At 45.6% G+C, this 12491-nt stretch overlaps 1 pseudogene; it reads left to right on the top strand.

Annotated features, from left to right (window-relative positions):
- The first annotated feature begins 8609 nt into the window (after positions 1–8609).
- Positions 8610–11865, top strand: LOC148091735 (phosphofurin acidic cluster sorting protein 2-like; annotated as a pseudogene).
- The last annotated feature ends 626 nt before the right edge of the window (positions 11866–12491 follow it).

Raw genomic sequence — 12491 nt, 5'->3', positions numbered from 1 at the left:
GCTCAGTTAAAGTAAAGATTGGCCTTTGTTGGGGAAGAAGCCAGTATAGGCGATGACTACCCAGCATAAACTGCTTTTAGTTAAAAAGTTATAATTTCAGCTCTAGCTGGTTTCTCTCTGTGGCTCGAGCATTGGTGGACTGAAGGGTCCCGGGTTCCATTCCAGCCAAGGGCATGTGCCTCCATTTCTGGATCCATCCCAGGCTCCAGTAGGGGCATGTGCGGATGGCAATCAGTGGATGTGTGTCTCTCTCTCCCCTTCCACTCTCTGAAATCAATAACAATATGTTTAAAAACAGAACAAAACAAAAATCACATTTACATACCAGGAACAAAAGCCACTGGATGGAACCAGTAACACCGTTTAGGAAGAGAACATGTCTAACACTAGAAAAGGGCAAGGAGGGTCTGAGGGCAATAAGCAACCCAGACAACTGAAAACCCTTTACATATAGTATCATAATTTTTATTAAGCTAATTATGTTTTCCTTGTTCACCCACTGTCACGTGTACCTTATCATATGTTCAGCCAGATGAATTAAGACACTACTATTTCATTTTCATAACCCATCATCAGAATATCATTGTCTAGTAGGTGGGAGAAATCAGCAGGTTCCCAAGTTAAAATCTAATAAGGGAGACAGATATTGCTTCCATCAGGAAACTAGAAGGAGATAATAATAATATAAAAATCATTTTATGTACATTTAACCAATACAATTCGGTGCTACAAGAACAAGGTTTGGGCAGCAGTAATTTGTGAGCATACAGCCCTCGTCGGGAGAGCTGTCTGCCTCCCTGGTCTGGGGCTTCTCGACCTTGAAAAGTCTTTGATCATGTAGATGGGGGCGAGTGTCAGAGACGGGGCCCGTGTCCATTGGCCGTTAGGCCCCTGATAAGGTGCAGTCCCTTTGAACACTGTTGGAGAGAGTCTTCAATTACTGTTTCTCAATGGACAAAAACCTCCTGGGAGGACTGGGAAATGACTGCTACTAATTTATCGGTCCCTACAACCTAGTTAGTGAGTCACTGATGACAATGTAGAATGTCTGCTTTTAGTTTTCCTTATATTTGGAAAACAAAAAGGTTTTAAAATCAGCAATATTTAAAACAGAGTCATAAGAACAATAATAGTCAGTTGATTTAGTCCCATCACCAGTTTTTTTTAGTTTATCCTGATTATTTGCCAGTATTGTCAGGAATTCAGTTATTCCTTAGAGTTCTATAAATCTTCACTCAGTTCAGAGATCTGACCTGCTTATAATCCTGTAATTTAGAGTAAGCCAGGGCCCTTCTCATGGATTTCTCTAGAGATGTAACATATTTCTCAATGCATGAGGGTAACACAGTGACTGTCTATGAATGACAAAGCGGCATGGTTAGAGATTTGACTATAATGCAATAGATAAAATCTTTTGTCTTTTGTAAGAGATAACATTTCAAAAGAATAAATTTTGGTAAATAATAATTACTGTGACATAACATAGAGAATAATATGAAGTCCATATGTGTCTGTGTGTATGTATTGAGATTCAATACACAATTTTAATATATAAAGCACAAATAATATGTAATATTCTAAACATTGTTTATGGCTTATTGGAAGTGTGTTTTGAGCACTGGAAATAATTCATAAACTCCCAATGTGTGGACCACAAATATCGGGAGTACAACTGCGGGATGTCCCCACAGGGAACCATCACTCTTGGCTTGCCTGGTGTCTCTGACAGGTCACCTGTTACCCTAAGAGTTTCCTGTTTGAACTTGGCTTTGAATCTTTGTACGTTCCTTCCTAGAGCAGGTGGAACTCTTTAGAAAATGTATTTTAATAAAAATATAAGTACACAAACAGAACAGTTCTTATTTTTGTTTGGCAAAAGTTCCCATGTAATTTCAAGCATGTTCAATATGCTTAATTTAGTTAAAAAATGTTCCTTTTATAAGGAGGGAGAATAAATCCTTGAAGTATCCAGGGCCCTTTGGAATAACTTAGTCATCTCTTAGTGAAAAAGTCTCTTAAAATTTAAAGTTGGGGAAGGTTGTCAAATATACTTAACTAAAAGTTTATGTCATAATTTTTTGTCCATTTTGGTAAAACAAACACATTTTATGGTAATAACTCTAAAATACATTAATCAAACTTCAAAACAGTTTTAATATTAAATATTTTGTCCAGACTATAGAATTCTGCTTATTTATGTAACTATTTTCTCTTTTTGGGTTAATAAAAGATTATATCCTAGTAATGCTAGACAGAGGCTGGCAATTCACCACACATCATGAACAGATGAACACATATCACATAAAGACCATGCACAGAATTGGAATTACTACTTCTTACAGAGAAAAGGCAAGAATTTTTCTTTTTAATCCTTGCCTGAGGATATTTTTCCATTGCTTTTCAGTGAGAGTGGGAGAAATAGGAGAGAGAGAGAGAGAGAGAGAGAAACATCAATGTGAGAGAGATATACCAATTGGTTACCTCCAGCACACACCCCAACCCAGGCAGGGCCTGCAGCCATGGTACATGCCCATGGCCGGAATTGAACCCAGAACCCTTCAGTCCCCAGACTCATGCTCTACCCACTGAGTCAAAGAGTCTAGGGCAGAATATATAGTTTTATAAATTCAAAACTTTCACAAAATTTTGTAGCCGTTAACAACCTTTTACACACTTTTCTACAACTTTCACAAACCTTCTCACCCATTCAGAAATAACTGTCCTTGGAACAACTCACTGTCTTCCATTTCCCAGATAAAAGACCCTTCACACCTAATGCTTTCTATTATAACACCTACTTGAATTTTATCTCTTACAAGCCTTAATTTCAAATGTTAACCAAAAAAGTAAATGACCAGCATTGCTTAGACTAATATTTATGAACATATTTTAAACACTCTCACTGTCACAAAACACACCTTCAACAAAGCACAAGATATGACATCAACAACTCCAAATCCATTTCACAGGCTTTCTGTAATAAAAAGCCCAAAGCAGGCACTTAAGACTTGCCTATAAATCAGTGTTTCTGTATATTCATGTTATTTCAAAGTATCTAGATATTCAGTAATTTTAAATAAAATTCACTAATTTGGAAAAGAATAGTTGACATGAGTTAAGGTGATTTGCATAGGTGGATGAGGGTGTGTTGTGATTTTTTTTCTATTTTGATAAGATTTACCTTGCAGAGATTTGTATTTTAAAAATTGGCCTAGCACTGGCTGGCGTGGCTTTGTGGTTAGAGCATCAGTCGGCACACTGAAGGGTCCTGGGTTCAATTTCTGGTCAAGGGCCCCTACCTGGGTTGCAGGTTCTCTCCCTGCCCAGTCAGGGTGAGCAGCAGAGGCAACAGGTAGGCTACCAGGCCACTTGTCTCTCTCACATTGATGTTTTTCTCTCTGTCTTCTCTCCCTCCTTCCCCCCTTTCTTCCACTCTTTCCAAAAGGCAATGGAAAAAAATATCCTGGGGTGAGGATTACCAAAAAAATAAAAAAATAAAAAAAGCCCAGACTAGATTCTTGGTGAAGTCGGGTACTTGCATTTCAAAGATCCTGGGACTTTGGTATCACAATGTCAATTATCTATAAGCCACTTGAGATGCCCTGGGCTGGTGGTGGGAAGAGAGATGGGCTAGGCAGAAGGATTTGGTGGCTTTGAATTGTTTCTGGACCACATCTCTGGCCCTGTGAAGACTTCAGTTATAAAAGAAGGACAGTCATTTTCAATAGCTCAGGCACTGGGTTGCCACCCAAATGTTGGCAAGGGAATGACAAACCCATTCACAAACCCATGGTAAAACAGGACCTAGCTGCAAGACAGTATTAAAATGAGTGGTGCCATTAACTGACCAAACCTGTCTATTGCCTGTTTTGTATTAAGACCAGGTCATGTTACAAAAAAAGAGTAGCCTTCTTCTTGAGGGGCTCAGGGTCATATTTCACCCGGATGGCAAGTATGTACCCCAAAAGGGGATTCTCAAGGCACTGTGGCCTGGCTTCCCATCTACAGAGAGATCTATGGAGCAATCACAGAGTAAGAGGCATCTCTGCAAGTCTCTGGGCTCTTTGGGCCATTCTGAGTAGGGCGGGTGTCCTGTTGAGCTGTCTCTCAGGCTCTCATGGAAGATAATAATAAAGAAATGATGGTTAGCAAACCTTCAGTCAGTCTCCAGATGTGCTTCCTCTTTGGAGGTTCCTTTGAAATCATGATTTACCCCCTTTGGTCTAGTATCTGGTTCATTTAGTTCTAAAGACATATTACCCTCCTGGTAAAAGCATAGGTGGGCACCACTGGTTTCATTTAAAACACACACACCCCAAAACACCCATCCCACCCTGTCAGGTGAATGCGGCCAGATTTGATGAATAAAGATAGATATATATCCCATAGCATTCCCTAGTTGGAAGGAAACAGGTTGTGATTTAAAAACAGACATTGGTTAAATATTCCTGCCATGTGTACAGAAGCTTTACTCCAAAGGGAAGACAATTAGTTGGGTGTGGGTAAGAGCGAGTAAAGTAGCCCCAATACAGGGGCCTGAGTGGCTTCCTGTTTATGATAATTCCAACTTCTCCCAAACTGACCTGAGAAGAACCACCCTTGGAGCAGCCCTGAGCCTGCTTTTGTTTGTTTTCTAAGTCCTATTTCAGCCTCCGATAGTCCTTAAACTGGACAGACGTCTCCATGAAAGTTGTCTTCCAAAATTTCTTATTGAGTAATCCTGTGCTTTTGCTCACAGGCAACAGTAGGTATATTAATTGGAGTAGGTCGGGAGAGCCAGGGTTACATGTCCTAACAGCTAAATTTCTTTGTGAACCTCTCAGGGTCATGGAGAACATATGGAACAATTGCTGGTTCCCCTCTGGCTGAGACCAGCTTTTCTCCAAAGGGAGCTGTTAGAATTCCCCTCCTCAGTTTCCCTTCAGGCAGTAGGGAGTGTAGGGAGGAGACCCCAGGGGATGGAAGGAAGGGGAAGGCAAGTAGGGAGAGGAGGCCCAGAGAACAGAGGGTCCAGGGAGGAATGTGGAAGGGGGAGGGAGGGCTGTTGGCAGATATTAGCTTCAGGAGGGTTCAGAGACAGTCCCTGAAGTTTATAATTACCATCCTTTTTAAAAGAATGTATCTGTGTTTCTCCTTCAAAGCTTCTAATTTCCAATGGAAGGCACGCTTTGCATTCATTCATCCATTTTCTTTCTTTTCTCTTTTTCTTATTTCAAGCTCTCATTTATTAGACTAGTATTTATTGTGTATAATGAAGGGGCAAGGAAGTCACTAAACAAACACAGGTAAAGAGAATCATAGGGACCATATGCAGTAGAGGGTAAACAATGAAATAGATTATTTTTATTTTTATTTACTTTTTTTTGTTTTGTTTAAAATATCACAGATGTCCCTTTTTCTCCCCAATGACCCATTCCATCCCATCCCGTCCCCCTCCCCAGTCCCTCTCCCCACCATCGTCCGTGTCCTCGGGTTGTGCATATATGCATATAAATTATTTGGTTACTCTCTCCCTTTCCACCCACCAACCCTCCTCCATCCCTCTGACATTCTTCAGTCTGATGTATGCTTCCATGTCATTGAGTCTATTCTGTTCATCAGTTTATTAAGTTTGTAGATTCCACATATAAGCGAGATCATATGTTTGTCTTTCTCTGCCTGGCTTATTTCACTTAGCATAATTTTCTCCAGGTCCATCCATACTGTCCCAAAGGGTACGAGATCCTTCTTCTTTACAGCTGCATAGTATTCCATAGTGTATACATCCTACATCTTTTTTATCCACTCATCTACTGATGGGCACTTGGGCTGTTTCCAGATCTTAGCTATTGTAAGTAATGCTGCTATGAACATACGGGTGCATAGATACTTTCTGATTAGTGTTTCAGGATTCTTAGGATATATCCTAGGAGTGGGATCACTGGGTCAAAAGGCAGATCCATTTTTAATTTTTTGAGGAAGCTCCATACTGTTTTCCATAGTGGCTGCACCAGTCTGCATTCCCACCAGCAGTGTAGGAGGGTTCCCCTTTCTCCACACCCTCGCCAGCACATGCCCTTTGTTCATTTGTTGATGGAGCCATTCTGACAGGTGTGAGATGATAGCTCATTGTGGTTTTAATTTGCATCTCTGATGATTAGTGACATTGAGCATTTTCTCATGTGTCTCTTGGCCATCCATATGTCCTCTTTGGAGAAGTGTCTATTCAGCTCCTTTGCCCATTTCCTAATTGGGCTGTTTGTCTTCCTCTTGCTGAGTAGTATGAGTTATTTGTACACTTTGGAAATTAGCACCTTATCAGATTCATCCTTGGAAATATGTTTTCCAGACCATGGGGCTCCTTTGTATTTTGAGGCACTTTGTGTTTTCTTTTCCTGTGCAGAAGCTCTTTAGTTTGAGGTAGTCCCATATGTTTATTTTTCCTTTTGTTTCTCTTGCCCTAGGAGATGTATCAGTGAAAATTCCACTTCATGGTATATTTGTGACTTTACTGCCTATGTTTTCTTCCAGATATTTATGGTTTCATGACTTATGTTTAAGTCTTTTATCCATTTTGAGTTTATTTTTGTATATGGTGAAAGTTGGAGGTCTAACTTAATTTTTTTGCATGTATCTGTCCAATGTTCCCAGCACCACTTATTGAAGAGACTGTCTTCACGCCATTGGATGCTCTTGCCTCCTTTGTCAAATATTAACTGACCATAATGGTGTGGCTCTATTTCTGTGGACTCTGTTCTGTTCCATTGATCTATATGCCTGTTGCTGTACCAATACCAGGTTGTTTTGATTACAATGGCTTTGTAGGACAGTTTGATGTCCAGCAAAGTGATCCCTTCCGCTCTGTTATTTTTTCTCAAGATGGCTGCAGATATTCAAGGTCTTCTTTAGTTCCATTCACTCATCCAACTTGAAAGCCAACAGTTTTCTAATATTTTCATGAAAAAAATTACTCTAAGCTCCCAGACAACTGCATTTTGGCCTTTTATAAATGAAGATTTTCTAGTTAAACCTTCCCATTTCTGTTTCCTATCAGGAGTATTAATGAGGGCTGGGGTTTGAAAAGTCCCAGCCTTGGATGCACAAATTCTCATTTTAATTTTATTATGGTTTGCTTGTTTGTTTATTTGGTGTAATATGTGCAGAGGCTGAGAAAATTTTCTAGGGATGTTATGTATTGGGTCCAAATGTGCTGCTCATGGGTGGAGCTCCACAAAGATACCCCCCTTGAGTTCCATTCAACCCTCTTACGTGCCTTGGTTCCTCTCTAGACTGTCTAAAACAACCTGAAGGGCTTGGGTTCTTGTTTGACCAAAACATATGGGCACACCCCAGGAAAAGCCAGTCAGTTTAATTAGAGTCGAGCTGGAATTTCCCTAAGGGGTGCCTGCACATCATGAGGAATGACCTCTGAGACCTCCACTAACATTCTTAGTTGCCTATGAACACCCAATATTTAAGCTGCAAGGAGGATGTACCCCGTTATCTTTGGAGCTGAAAGGAGTTCACCTCTCATTTATAGAGTGAATGTTTTTGGCCCAGATCCTCAGAAAGGATTTCCAATTGAAAAGCCACAGTTAAAAACCAGTCATCCATTTTTCCTTCTGTCTTGCCTTAGACTAGATTCTGTCATCCATAAACCTTAGTTCCACCTTGAGGATTTAAAATACAGCTCAGATAAAGTCAGACCCTCTACCACAAGCAAGGGAAGGTCCTGGATCCAAGAGAAAAGTCACCCAAGTTCACATAATGGGTGGGGAACTGGTGGGCTCAGTGGACCCATTGCTGGATCCTTGCACCAGGTCTGGGTCTGCAGGGTGATCCTGGGTGAGCTTCTGTGGAATCCTGCCAAACTACACCAAGTAAATGTCTATGTAAAAAACATTCAAACCTGTGAAGAATGTTTGTGAGTTTACTTGAGCCAAAGTGTCGACAGTTGCCAGGAAGCAAAATATCAACACTTTGAGATAATGCTCTGGAAAATGGCAGTTTTACACCTTCCTTATTTTATAGTTTATAACCAAAAGGGGAGATGTATGAGGGTTACATGAAATCCACTGGTGATGGATTAGGGTCGTGGGAGAAAGCAAAGCTGGGAAACCATACCAATGAAATTAGTAGTCTCTGCAGAGCAGTGCCTGTGCTTTGAGGTGTCTGGAAAAAGGAAATTACTTAGACATTCCAAATATAGGTTTTCATAGATGCAAAAGGGGTATAGACATACTCAGTTAAGGTAAAGATTGACCTTTGTCAGGGAAGGTGCTGCCATAAGATGTGACTACTCATCATCAATTACTTTTAGTTAAAAAGTTCTCATTTCAGACCATCCTTTGTGTTTACTTTAGGTCTCTGAGTTTGCAAGGCCGCCATGCAGTCCTTCCCTGAGCTAGTCAGGTTAGCAGGTGGCCCCCTTTTGTTCACACACTCCTTCGATCACTTCTCTCCCACCTCTTGCCACCAATCACTAAGTGTTTGGGGTTGGGTGTGAGCTGCAGTCCCCAACCCTCCTGGCAGTTCATGAGCTGCCTCTGATGGCATGTCCCTCGTCTGTCCCACCACAGGAGAAAGCATCATCCTTGAAGGTGCAAGAAGCTGCAGCTCCATCACCACCCATGGGCCTGGCCAGTGCACCGGCCACTCTGCAGAAGCCAGTGCCCTTGAACCAGTTTGATCCCTGGGAGGTGAAGTTCTCCAGCTCAACATGTGTGCCCAGGTTATGCACCCTGACCTTAAAGAAGCTGGTGGTTTCCGAGGAGCTGGAGAAAGAGCTTATGTCCATCTTGATTGCCTTGAAGATGCAGGGCTCCAAGAGCATCCTGAGGTCCCATGAGATTGTGCTGCTGCCCAGTGGACAAGTGGAGACCGACCTGGAGCTGACCTTCTCTCTGAAATACGCCCATTTCCTCAAGAGAGAAGGCAACAAGCTACAGATCCTGTTGCAGGAGAGGAAGTGCTTTAGGAGCCAGACCATCCTGGGCTACAGGTATCTGGGCTACAAGATTCTGGATGAGGGCACCATCCACATGGCCCAGGTGTTGCAGTGACCTCCCCAGTGCGGCCAGGTGCTGAGCTTCTGCAGCAGCATTAAGGAGGCCTCCCCCAAGGTGGCTGAGATTTGGATCTCCTCCCTGTCCAGCCAGCCCATTGACCACGAGGACGGCTCCAGGCAGGTGGGCCCCCAGGCCAATTCTACTGATAGCAACTCCGAGGGGGAGTCTGAGAGCTTCTCCTCTGAGCAGGAAGCCAGCAATGATGCCAGGCAGTGGCAGGACCTGGACAAGGATATCTTCCATGGGGGGAGCCACAGAAGGAGCAAAGTTTGAAAGGGAGAACAACAGCCATGACCAAGGAGCCAACCTTCAAGCAAAAGGTCATGACATGGCTGCAGAGGGTCAGACCCCCTAAGGAGGTCCTGGAATCAAAGCAGGAACCTGAGGGGTGTGTCTCTGAGGTGAAGGAGAACCTGGACCTTCTCTATGACACTCTGGAGAACCCCAGTGACTCAGACATGGAGGATAATGATAGTGCCATCAGCACCCGAAAGCCCAAGGGCAAGCCATATTTCAAAGGCCTGTCACATTCCAGCTGGCAGATGAAGACAGGGCGCATCCACAGTACCTGGAGCCAGGAGGAGCCTCAGAGTCTTGCAGATGTGCCAGAGAAGACCTGGGCCCCAGGTGGCAAGCAGTCCAGTGACAGGGCCTCAGAATCGGTGGCCTCCAGCACGTCCACCCCCCAGGTGGCCAAGATCTGAAGCTTCTCTCTGTTCAGCCAACACATCAAACATGAGGACAGCATCATCCAGGCTAGCCCCCAGGACAAGTCCATGGATACTACTCTGAGGGGGAGTCTGAGAGTTTGTCCTCTGAGTAAGAGGCCAACAATGATGCCGGGCATGGGCAGGACCTGGACAAGAACAACTTCCACCTGGAGGAGCCTAAGAATGAGGGGTCATCAATAGAAAGAAAGGCGGCCAGGACCAGGCAACAATATATCAAGTAAAAAGTCCTGGCCAGGCTGGGCAGGGTCAAAGTAGCAGAGAAGGCCCTGGACTCAAGCAGGAACCTGCAGACCACATCCCTGAGGTGGAGGAGGACCTGGACCTTCTGTATGACATGCTGGAAAACCCCAGTGACAGTGGCCTAGACATGGAGGACAGCGACCATGAGAGTGTCCTCAGCACTCGCAAGCCCAAGCTCAGGCCATCCTTTAACAGCCTGACACATTCCAGCTCCCAGATGGAAACAGGGAGCATTCCCAGTGCCCAGAGGCAAAAGGGGCTTCTGCGTCTGTGCCATGTGCCCCAGAAGATGAGAGCCTTGGGTGGTAAGAAGCCCAGCAAGAGAGCCCCCAGCACACCAACCCCTGCGGCTTAGTAGGCACAGCCCAAAGACAGCCCGGAGGCAGGGACCTCCACCAGAGACGTGTTCACCAAAAAGCAGCTTACCGAGGGGCGCGTCACTCCTGTCATCCTGCACTCTTGTATTCCCCTCCACCAGGTCCTAGGGAAACAGGCAGGTGGCCAGGGCCTGAGCACATCCCTGAAGGAGCAGCCAATGATGCGGCCACAGAACATGAGGGCCAACTGCTGGGACCAGCAGTGCTGGTCGATTCCACCGAGCCAGCTGCTGATCCCCAGGAAGACCGTGTACAACCAGCTAACCCTCATCCGCATCTCCGACTACCAGCCGCCCAAGAGCGTCATCCTTGTCAACACCCCAGACTAGCAGGGGCATTGCCTGTGGGACATCCTGCAGGAGGTCACCGTGCCCGTGGTGTGCACCTGCTCGCCGCTCATGTCCAGGAGGCCTTCAGCACCATCGTCTCCTGGATACAGAGATGCAACTGCAATTCCCAGCCCCCGATGCCTTTGAAGATCATAGTGTGGGGGGTGAAGCACTACTTCAGCCAGGTGCTGAGGCTTTTTGGGGAGCAGCTGTCCCACAAGACGCCCTGCTGGCTGGGCTACATGTGTTTCCTGGTCATCCCTCTAGATTCCCACCACGTGGCCAGGTACCTGGGCTCCATGGATTAGCTCTACAACAACTTCTTCCAAGACCTGGCCTGGGGGCACCTGTTCAATGAGCTGGAGGGCCTGAGCGCCTTGCAGGACTTGGTGGACATCCTATCGAGAGTCACACAGTAAATTGTGGTTGGCAACTGTGCCCTCCAGCTGCCCACTGTGCAGGCCATGCTCACCTCCAGGCGGAAGAGCCCCAACAAAGAGTCCTCACAGGAGTTCATTCCCTTTGAGGGGGTGGTAAATGTTGGAAGAGTGGAAACATCCTTGGCTATGACTCAGGTGGTGGGGGCCCCTTGGGCTCCAGCATGATTTCATCCACCCAGCCCTCCAAGGGAGCCTCATCCACATACCCTCCTCTTGGTAAGTGAGTCAGGGCCTGTTCTCCCCCAGGCAGGGCTTTCCCTCCAAGCTGAAGGGGTTGCAGGTGGATTACTAGATGGAAGCCCAGCTCACAGACATGAAGAGAGACTCTGATAAGTAAGACCTGCCCACCAGCAAAAGCACTCTCAAGTGAACCTTCCAGGCTCTGCAGGTCAGCAGGCTGCCCAGCATCGGCAAGGCCGCAGCACACCCACCATTTCCATGACAGTGGTCACCAAAGGGACGAAGAAGGTGATGTTTTTGCCCAAGAAAATCAAGGATAAGGCTGTGCAGTCCAAATCCAGAGCATGGAAGGCATCAGCCCCCTGGTCTGCATGGCCAAGCTCTCGCAGAACGTGCTGTCCCTTCTCAGTGAGGGTGTGGAGTGGGACAGCATGAAGTCCTTGTGGCTGGCAGCTCAGTGGTGCTCCCACCTCAAGAACTTTCTCATCTGCATCTTTGGACTCTCCAACTCTACCTTCTAGCCCTGCCCTTGTCCTTGCCCCTCCACCTGCTCTAGCCAGGCGCTGGAGGGACCAGCTGCTTTTCTGTTAACATTTCAGTTCACTACAGAGACAGACTCTGGAAGCACAAAGAGAAACAGTCTTCAGTGAGAATCTGCTCATAATCCAGAAATTAACAGGGTGGCCTCCACTAGGAGCCCCCAAGTGCTCTGCTTATTAACCAGACCTCTCTGGTGGGTGGGATATCAAGCAGGCAGTGTTGAGCTAGGGAATCATGGAAGGTGCGTTTTGGACTCAGGACCCTGACACCCCAGTGAAAAGGGTTATTGCCTTTGGGACCTGCCCTTTCTAGAAGCCAGGGCTCTGCTTCCTGGGGGAGCCAGCTCTGGTGTGTGCCCAGACTCAGAACTGAGCGACCAGAGGCCAAGGTCTGGCCTCCCATTGAGGGAATCCTGAGCAGAACACAGAGGTGGATCAGCCCAGCCCTGGGCCCCAGTGTCCAACCAGCCAAGTAGCCCCAGCAGCACCCACTCATGGTTCCCAATAAACTCCAACCTCACTGGAGAAGGGAAAGGATCTGTACGGTACAGCCTACCCAGGCACGGGAGCTGGACAAACTGGTTGAATACCTGGTGCCCACATTCCTG

Source organism: Miniopterus natalensis, chromosome 13 (genome assembly GCF_054644295.1).
Source record: "Miniopterus natalensis isolate mMinNat1 chromosome 13, mMinNat1.hap1, whole genome shotgun sequence".
Taxonomy (NCBI): Eukaryota; Metazoa; Chordata; class Mammalia; order Chiroptera; family Miniopteridae; genus Miniopterus; species Miniopterus natalensis.
The sequence above is the reverse complement of the archived record's forward strand: the minus strand, read 5'-3'. Positions and strand labels throughout refer to the sequence as shown.